The sequence below is a fragment of the Lemur catta genome, chromosome 11, assembly GCF_020740605.2.
Source record: "Lemur catta isolate mLemCat1 chromosome 11, mLemCat1.pri, whole genome shotgun sequence".
Classification (NCBI taxonomy): domain Eukaryota; kingdom Metazoa; phylum Chordata; class Mammalia; order Primates; family Lemuridae; genus Lemur; species Lemur catta.
In genome coordinates this window covers 33,326,079-33,336,245 of record NC_059138.1, presented here as the reverse complement: position 1 = coordinate 33,336,245, position 10,167 = coordinate 33,326,079, and the positions used below count along the sequence as shown (strand labels likewise).

The 10,167-nt window shown below is 39.1% G+C and overlaps 1 non-coding gene across 1 annotated transcript; it reads left to right on the top strand.

Moving 5' to 3' along the window:
- The first annotated feature begins 4,668 nt into the window (after positions 1-4,668).
- Positions 4,669-4,740, top strand: LOC123647894. The gene has a single exon (XR_006738421.1). It is a non-coding gene; the product is annotated as a small nucleolar RNA SNORD5 (small nucleolar RNA).
- Positions 4,741-10,167: the final 5,427 nt, after the last annotated feature.

Genomic DNA, 10,167 nt, shown 5'->3' with positions numbered 1-10,167 from the left:
AGTGATTTTTTAAATTTATCTATGGCTTTCAAGGCCTCCAAAATAATTTTTCTTTCTTTTTAAACTTAAGCGGATCCCAGATGCCAGTTTATGAATCAACTTCTGAGAAGGCCATGTTTTCTGATATACATACAAAGAAAATATATGAAATCCTTTTTGCTGAAATGACACTTTTTGACAGGAAAGGAGTGAAAACATACACATACAGATGCTCCTCAACTTTTGATGGGGTTATGTCCCAGCATGAGTCAAAAATGCATTTAATACACATAACTACTGAATATCATGGCTTAGCCTAACCTACCTTAAACGTGCTCAGAACACTTATATTAGCCTACAGTTGGGCAAAATCATCTAACATAAAGCCTATTTTATAATAAAGTGTTGAATATCTCATGTAATTTATTGAATATTGAAAGTAAGAAACAGAATGGTTGTGTCATTACTTGAAGTATGGTTTCCACTGAATGTCTATCACTTTCATACCACCATAAAGTCAAAAAATCCTAAGTCAAACTATTCTAAGTTGGGGACCATCTGTATGAAGGTTACAATTAAAATTCTCAATTTATTGTGTTCTAGAATAAGGAAAGCAGTATTTTTTTCCTATAAAAAACTCTTACACATAATTTAAGACGATGAAGTTCTGAGAACTATTTCATTTGTGTGAGTCATTCATAATTAGAATATTTTATGCATAGCATTTGCATACTGGTTCTTGGTAAAAAGTGTTGGTTCTATAAACTACATTTACTTGCTTCAAATTAAAGTATTTTCTTTGAGAGTTTTGCTTTTCTCAAGTACCTAAACTAAGGCACATGAAACAAGAGAGAGCACAAGTCATGTGGCAGCCTCAAGAGAATATTTATTTTAATTGCATTGATCTTACTCCATAAGGTTAAATACAATTGTTCCCCAAGTTATATATCATTTTTATTGAGGTTAATGTTGAGTCAAGATCTCATTTCAGCAGCTTCTTAAAGTAATTTGAACCATTTCCCCCAGCTACATCATGATACTTATTGTTCGTTTGAAATTTCAACTCATAATGCCTTACTCCACTCATAGACAGTTGGATACACTTTTAATAAATATAGTGCTTCAAAATAGGAGTCTGTGCTAGTTAAGAAACTTCAGAAGACATTCATTTCTGAATATGGCAAACTTGATAACATAAAAAACTTGAAGTTGCTTGAGAAACATGGTCTTGCTTTCTTTGACACTCCTCCCATCAAGAGGTGAAGTCCTTCTTCCCCTTGAATTGGGGCAGGTTTTGAAGCCTTCAACAATAGAACTCAACAGAAGTGACACTAAATGATCTATGATGCTAGGACACAAAGAACCGTGCAGTTTGTTTTCTGGAATACTTGCTCTTGATTGAAGCCCTAAGCCACCATATAAGAAGCTCAGCTACCCAGAAATCACCCTGCTAGAAAGGCCTCATGTAAGTTTTCCAGGGGACATTTCTGCTTGAGGCCAGCCAGCATGAATGAAGAAACTTCCTGTATCCCTACAAAGGCACCAAGCATGAATGAAGAAACTTCCAGATGATTCAGCCCTTTGAGTCACCTCCGGCTATTCAAGGCTTCTTAGCTGAGAAGCCCCAGATGTCATGGAACAGGGACAAGCCATCCTCACTGTGCCCTGTCTGAATTTATCACCCCCAAAACCCATGAGCACAATAAAATGGTGGTGGTTTCATGCTTCTGAGTTTTGGGATTGTTATTTAGCAATAGATAACTGGAACATAGCTTGGTGTCCCAAAAGGAGGGCTTTCATAATAAGACCTGGAACATGTGGTGTTGATTTTGGGGCCAGGTGGGACGTAGGAGCCTGATGGACCTTGAGAAACCAGAGGTGAAGAATTGAAGGAAACAGACGTGTCAGGGGAAGTTGAAGGAAAGAGGACATTCTTAGCATTAGTGAAAAGTTTGGTAGCGCTGTCACCTGTGATAATGTGGAAAATAGGAAATATATCTAATGAACTCAATGATCTAGATAAAGAGGTTTCTGTGCAGAATATTGAAAATGTCTCCTGGCTTCATCTATGTGCCTATAATAAAATGTGAGAGAGTAATGCACTAAAGAATAAAGCCTGTATAAAATGAAAAGGGTACAGATGAATTTTCCCAACTTGTAAACAGATCTCCAAGTAAGAAAAGACCTCAGGGAAAAGGTGAAGTCCTAGCTGCTGTCAAGAAAAGGTAGTTTCAGGGAAAAGATGGAACCAGGGTGTGATTTATCAACCTCTATTTAGACCTCACAAAGTTTAAGGTAGGGTCTTACCTTTTCAGACAAACAAAAGTCTTCTAAGGATCTTAAGGGTGTGCTGTGCAGACACTTTTCATTAAACATATGCTTTCTACGAAAGACAAATGAGCAGACAAATTTAAGAACCTTAGGGGCATTTTTCCATAGCAGACTCAGAGGAGGCCCAAGGGAGAGAAAGACTTTATAGGAGAATTTCCTAGGTATGCCTAATAAAATATATTATAAATGGATGCACAAGAAACTTGCATCATTTTTAAAGACATTATATCAGCTTCAAATGAAAGGGACAGAAACAGTATAAAATGAAAGGAGGTCTTTGGACCCCTGAATGTCTATCGGCAGGAAGCAAACTAAGAATACTTTGTCAAATGCAAAAATGGGCTATTGCTTTTAGGAAAGGAAGGATGACACAGGAGGTGAAACAAAGATCCCAGAGGGTGGAGCCTAGAGTTATTGTGAACCATTCTAGGCAGGCACTTATCAAGGAACTAGCAGCAGGGGCCTGACTGATGTCAGACTTGCTATGGACTGATGACTGCTGTCTGCCTCTGGTTCTTCCTTTTGGAGCAGGAGTACCTATTGCACTGATCCTGTGTCTGTCCTGTACCTCATATGTTGGGTGTGGGGAGGTAACTTGTCTCTTTAGTTCACAGCTTTTTAGATCAAGAGGAATCATATCTGAGGAACTGTACCCCAAAGTCTTATCCACAACTGGACCTGATTTAGAAAGCAAGATCCTGGACCTCAAATCTGAGCCTGCTATTGCAAAAGAATGGGACTTTTGTGGGTTCTTGGCAGAAAGTGAGTATATTTTGCATGGGGGAGGAATGTAAATGTTGTGGCTAGTAGAACAATTGTAGTAGTTTAAAAACTTGGCCACAAATTATTTCACACTTTTCTTATCAAAAGGTGAGGTGCTATAGACTGTGTCCGCAAATTCCTATATTGAAACCTAATCCTCAATGTGATGGTATTTGGAGATGGGACCTCTGGGAGGTGATTAGTGTCCTTATAAGAAAAGACACCAGGGCTCTCTCTGTGTGCACACAAGAGATGAGGTCATGTGAATCCTCAGTGAGAAGCCGGCACCTATAAGCCAAGAGAAGAGGCCTCAGAGTGAAATCTACTCTGCTGGCACCTTGATCTTGGACTTGTAGCTTTCAGAACCATGAGAAATAAATTTGTGCTGTTGAAGCTACCCAGTCCATGGTTTTGCTATAGCTGTCTTTGCAGACTAAGACATGGTGGTTAGGGGATAGGGCTGGGGTGAAGGTTCCCTGGCATGGGGGCTGGAGCTGGTGTGAGTTTCCTACCAATGCCAAAGGAGACAGCATCCTGGCTTTCCTATTAGCTTGCCCAAACGTGGGGCAGAAATGGAAGGGAGACGTGGTAAACATGAAAGCCATCCATAGTCAAACACTAAAAATGGGGCAGACTCTTTATTATAAAAGCGTGCTTAATAATGAAACCATTTAAGTCAAGAATAAGATAATGATGTCCTATGTCTTGAATGCTTCTATTGAATCTGTTTAATATTGAACTGAAGTTCCTAAAGAGGGCAGTTAGACACTTCCTCACCATTTTCCCTCTTCCCCCAAAAAACCATAAAGATTGAAATGGAAGAAAAAACTGAAAATATGCAAGTAGGTAATTTTGAAGATTAGGGAGGTGAATTTCTCTTACCAATTATCATGAAGCTATGATAATTAAGAAAGTAAAGAATTCCTGCAAATTATTAATAACAAAAAGACAAAGGACTCAATAGAAAATGACAATGACAAAGGATTTGAACAAGGGATTTACTGAAGTGGAAGCAAAACAAACAAAATGTGAGAAGATACTCAAACTCAGTAACCAGGGAAATGGATAGAAAGCCACGTGACATACCATTTCATACCTATAAATTTGGCAAAAAGTAAAGTTAATAATATACTGTAAAGTGTAGTGAGAATATAAAGCAATAAGAACACTCAAATCCTACTTGTGGGACTGAAATTAGTGCTTTCCTTTGAAGGGTAATTTCATAATCCCTAATACATTTGAAGATGATGTACTAAGATTTAGCAATTTTATTATTAGGTAAATGGTCTAGATAAATTCTCTCACCTGTGCACAAAGAGACACAAAGAAGAATGCTCATTGTACCATTAAAAGAGTAAAAACTTGGAAATAACCCAAATTTCTTGGTGTCCATCACAAAAAATGAATAAATAAATTGGGTATCTTCTTGCAATGGAGTTCTATTCAGTGCTTAAGCTCATGATACATGAGCTACATGTATCATGATATCATGTATCCAATAAATATCAAAAGCACAATTGAGCAAAATAAGCAAGATATAGAAGGATACCTACAACATGATATCAAGTATATATAAAATGTTAAAACATGGGAAATATTCTGATGATGAATTTACCTGTTCAATTGCTGAATCATACAGACATGAACCAAAACTTAATTCTGACAGAAAAAAAAGACCCACAGGAAATAATGCTGTATCTTGTTTATAGAGACAGACAGGTTGTAAAAAGGATAAAGTATGCATGGAAGTGCTAAATGCCAAATTCAACCTAGGGATGACCTTTGCAGCAGGAGAGAGGGAAGGTATCTTTTGGGGAGGGGAACACAGGGAGCTTCTACTACACACTTTTGTTTCATTCCTTATAAATATATCTGAAGCTGGGGTCTGAAAAAGCTGGACAGTCAGTATGTGACGCTTGCTATTTTATTCCATATGCTTTCTGTAGGTGCAAAGTATTTCATAATACAAAGGAAAAATGATATGGGATAGCATTCTAACTTGACTATAGTCATTCTAAATGACTATTTAAAAAGCCATTTCTTGAATATAAATAACTATAATATTTATGAAAGTTTACCCCACTTCCCCACCTAAGATTCAACAGCAATGCAAAATATCAAAAGATATTCTACATTTGTGAAATACTGATAACACTAGAGTACCAGTGTTAGTATATACATATTCCTTTTCTGCCAGTTAAACCGAAGGCACAAGTGTTTTTTGTTCATTCACTCAGTATTTAGAGCATCTACTAAGTCAGTTACTGTGATAGATTCTGGGCACAAAATAATGAATTAGACATGGCCCTGACTTTCGGCACCTGACAGTCTGGCACCAACTCGTGCAGACAATAATTACGTATCTGTGATAAATGCTGATGGAGGTTTGCACAGGCGCTCTGGGAACAGAGTCACTCCAGCCTCAGGGAGAGGAAGGAGCATCTGGGAAGACTTCTGGAGGAAGGGAGGGCCATGTGAATTGAGTCCTGAAAGAGGACAAGTAGGAAGTAGGCAGAGGAGAAGGACATTCATGTCAGAGGCAGCATCACATACAGTCATAGTTGTGTGGGCAAGTATAACATTTAAGGCTTCCTAGGGGCCTGGAGGGTCTAGAGCCCAGGAATCCAGACAAATGGAACTGACAGAAAAAAGGATTCAGGTTTCAGGTCACAAATTTCATAATATGCAATGCCATGGAGTTTGGGAAAAAACACTGAAGGATTTCCGGCAGGGGGGAAACAAGATAATAACCATAGCTGAGCACCTGCTAAGAAATCTACATGTGTCAGTGGCCTGTTGTTTGAGCTGGACTCAAAAGGGTGCAAGTGGAAGAGATCTTTGTAGTCTTCCAACCCTTTTTAGTCACCCTGCTCTGTTGAAAAACACCTTCTTCTGCCTGGGACAAAATTTTAGGTAGGCTTCACAGCTTCCTTGGTCAACCTGAAATAATAAAACCTCCAGTCAGTCTAGTAATTCTATAAGTGCAAAGTGAATTCCTCCTTGACTTGCAGCTGGAGTCCTTAAGCCACCTCTTTCTCAGTCATGGCTACTGCTTTGGATCCTTCCAGGGCTACGTGCCAGAGGGAAGGAGTTGAAGTAGGGTCTTATTTGACTAATGTGGTTAAGATTTGAGGGTGGTACCCCTGGGCACGGCAGGAGTCCAAAGCCGGCTTTCTGTCATTGCACTTTCCTCAGAGGTCCCCCACCAGGGCCTTCAGCCTGCAGTTCATTTGCCATGGGTAGTGGCCCTCTTACAGCCGGCACCTTACTTCCCCCACCAGAGGAAGTGGCAGCTTCCGGTCTCTGCCATGCACCCGTGTTTTGGGGTCATATTGCATGTTTGGCAGCCCTTCTGGGAGGGGTGTTTTTTTAGGAAGAGCCCAGGCAAGCTCTCTTTTGTGGTACCTGACTTTAGTCCCCTGGAAATAACACCTTTAACTGCTGGAGAAGGGAGAGCAGCTATCTCCCAGGGCAGCCTTGTACCTCTGCTCTGCCGCCTCATGCAGATCACAGCCTCTCAGCTTTAAAGTTTCCAGACGTGAGTCAGTCATGAGTCACTCCTACATTCTCTGCATTCTAGAGAACACTTGGCAAGCTCTTTGAGCGGTATCCTTGACCTCCTCTTATGGGCCTAGGGTGAGAGAGAAGCCCCCATCCACCACCCTGTTGGTGATATGCTAACACACGAACACACCAGCACATACATCCACAGCACACTCACAGCCCTCTCTAGAACCTTTCTTTGCACTTCAGTTACCTCTTTTGTAACCTCCAGGGAGGTGATGAGTTTATGCTGGCAAAACTAGTTTTACCATCTCTCAGTATGACTTGCTTGCATGGATGGTCTAGAACAAGATTTGTTAAACTGTGGCCCACAGGCCAAATCTTGCCTGCCACCTGTCTTGGTAAATAAAGTTGTAGTGAAGCACAGACCGCTCATTCATTTACATATTGCCTATGGCTGCTTTCACGCTACAATGGCAAAGTTGAGTAGTTGCAACAGAGACCAGATGGCCCACAAAGCCTAAAATATTTACTATCTGGCCCTGTGCAGGAAAACTTTGCAAACTCTTGGTTTAGAATTGTATTGCTCAATATGGTAGCCACTAACACAGTAACTATTTACATTTAAATTAAATTAAATTAAATCAAATTAAAAATTTAGTTCCTTAATTCCACTATCCACATTTCAAGTGCTCCATAGCCCCGTGTGCCTAGTATTACCATATTAGGCCATGAATATATTTTCATTACTGAAGAAAGTTCTATGGGACAGGCTAGTTTAGAAATTTGCTTTAATATGTAGAGGTATTTGGTATAAGTGGTATTTTTGTTGGCCTTTTGATCTTAACCAAAACTAAGACAGAAAAAGTCTGATTTTTAACATATTTTTATACTTTCTTATTTGTAATTGCTCATTTAATCCTCCCTGTGCTCCTATGATGTAGGGCACCTATTTACAGATGACAAATTGGAGGCCCGGGGAAGTTAAAAAGCCCTTTTCGAAAAGGGCACTTTGGCAGCATCGTGGAGAATGAACGTTGAATGTGAAACTGAAGGCAGGAGACCAGCTAGGATGTTATTAGAACAATCTAAGCAAGAGATAATAAATGTGTAATAATTTCCTAGGGCTGCCATAAAAATGTGTCACAAGTTACTTGGCTTAAAACAACAGAAATTTATTCTTTTACAATTCTGGAGGCTGGAAGTTCAAAATCAAGGTGTGGGCAGGGCTGTACTTTCTCTGAAGTCTCTAGCGGAGAATCCTTCCTTGCTTCTTCTAGCTTTTAGTAGTTGCCGATATTCCTTGGCTTGTAGCCGTATCACTCCAATCTCTGCTTCTGTCATCACATGACCTTCTCCCCTGTGTGTCTTTGCATCTCTGCATCCAAATTTCCCTCTTCTTATAAGGACACCAGTCCTGGCTCAGGGCTCACCCCAATCCTATATGACCTTATCTTAATTTGATTATATCTGCAAAGACCTTATTTCCAAATAAGATCACATTCACAAGTACCAGGGCTTAGGACCTTAACATACTATTTTGGGGGGCATAATTAAATCCACAACAGAAGGAAAGAACTCATACAGAGGCAAGGCAGACAGAGAGATGAGCAAGCGAAGTTTAAAAAGTAGATTAGCTGTACTTTATGAGCAGCTGTGAGACTTGAAAAGCCTAAAATAATTTGCAGGTCTGCAGCTAGAATGACCAGCAAGAAAGAGAAACCAAAAGAAAAAGAGAGAACACGCTGGGTGAGAAAATGATGCTGTTCAAAGCCTGTGGGCCACCTTAGCAGAGCAAACGTTTGGGATAAAGATCTAGATTCAGGGATGAGATTGCTCAACAGGGGTGTGAACAGGGAGGAAGAAGAGGGAGAAAGAGTGTGCAAACCTTGGGGCACACAGGTATTTAACAGATGGTAGAGGAAGAGATGCCCATGAAAGGAAGTGAGAATGAGAAATTGAGAAAGTTAAGAAGAAAACCTAGAGGAAAGAATGCTATGGAAGTTAAAGAACAAACGTATTTCCAGAAGAAAGGACTAGTTGACAGTGCTATATGCTTATATTATCCAACTAATAGAAGGACTGTCAACTGGACTTGGAAATTCTGATGTAATTGGCAAGACCACTGGGGTCAGAGGCAGACTGGAGTAAATTGAAGGGTTAATGGAAGGGGATCCATTGGATAAAGTGAACGGAACCAACTCTGTCCAGAAGCTTGTCTACGGAGAAAAGCAGTTTGAGTGATAGCTATACAGTGATTAAGAGCAAAGGAGATTTTTGTTTGTTTTGCTTTGTGTTGCTTATTTATGATGGGAGATATTTGAGCTTATTTAGATGCTGAGAGGATGGAGTCAGTAGATGAGAAAGATAGAAGATTCTGAAACAAATGGGGATTGATGATGTAGTAAGTCTCTCAGGAGAAAAGAAGAATTGAGAGAACAGATTTGGACAGGAGGAGAGACACAGTTTCCACTGAAACAGGGGGAAAAAGCCAGACCGGGAACAGTGTCTGGTAAATTTAGCAGAATGGGGCCGAAGGTCGAAGAGGTTTTTACCTGATGGCCTCTACTTTCTTGTCAAATATAAGCCAAGGTCATTAAGGACAAACAACAAGTTTAAAGAGTTCCAAGAAATATTTTTCTTCTTTTATGTCAATGATAGATTCTTTAATATATTACCCTTTGAGATTAAATTTATTTTTATTATCAACCTTAACAACAGGAGAAATTATAAATCATTCTGGTTTGATCCTGAAATTCATTGCCCACTGCTTTCTATCCAAGAGATCTGCCTCTGTCCTTTTTGTTTGTTTGAGTTACTACTAACACTATTGCTCATATTAGATACAGGAACTAAAATCCAGGAAGGTTAAAATGATTACGGTCATCCACAGATTTCTGGAAGGGCTGGACTTTCTCACAAGTGATGGTTTTAAATTTTCCGTTAAATGTCTTAATGATATGTCCCCACTAGAGACTTTTAGAAAAGCAGGCTCTGTCCTGTTCCAAATTTTCATCAACTAATGAGATGAAGATATTAAAAGTTATGAGGGGTAGATAACATAAAAGATGACAAAATTATGATTTAAAAATTCTCAAAGTGCTAAAATAATAGCCCAAGTAAATATAAGGAATTCCGAAAGGCATGAATCTAAAGCTCTGCATTTATTTTTTAAAATAGTCAATTGACAGAAAAATACATGCCTGACATGCATATAGAAGAAGAGACAGGAAGGGCTTACTTGTGGCACTGGACACAAAAACATATAAAACCATGTTAAGCAAAATAGTATGATATTGATGCAGGCAAGGAGAGACAAATAACCTAATGGAACACAATAGAGCCCAGAAACAAACCCATCCACGTATGGAACTGTGATGTGTGATTGAACTGGCATTACAGATCAGCAAGAAGAGATTCTTCAATAAATGGGATAATTAGTGATCTAAAAGACTAATAAACTTGACTATATTGAAATTAAAAATTTAAGATTATCAAAAGCATCCTAAAGAGAGTAGAAAATACAAGGTTTGCACTAGAAGAAAATATATGCAATATATTAAAATGACAGATTAATATCCAAAATATGCA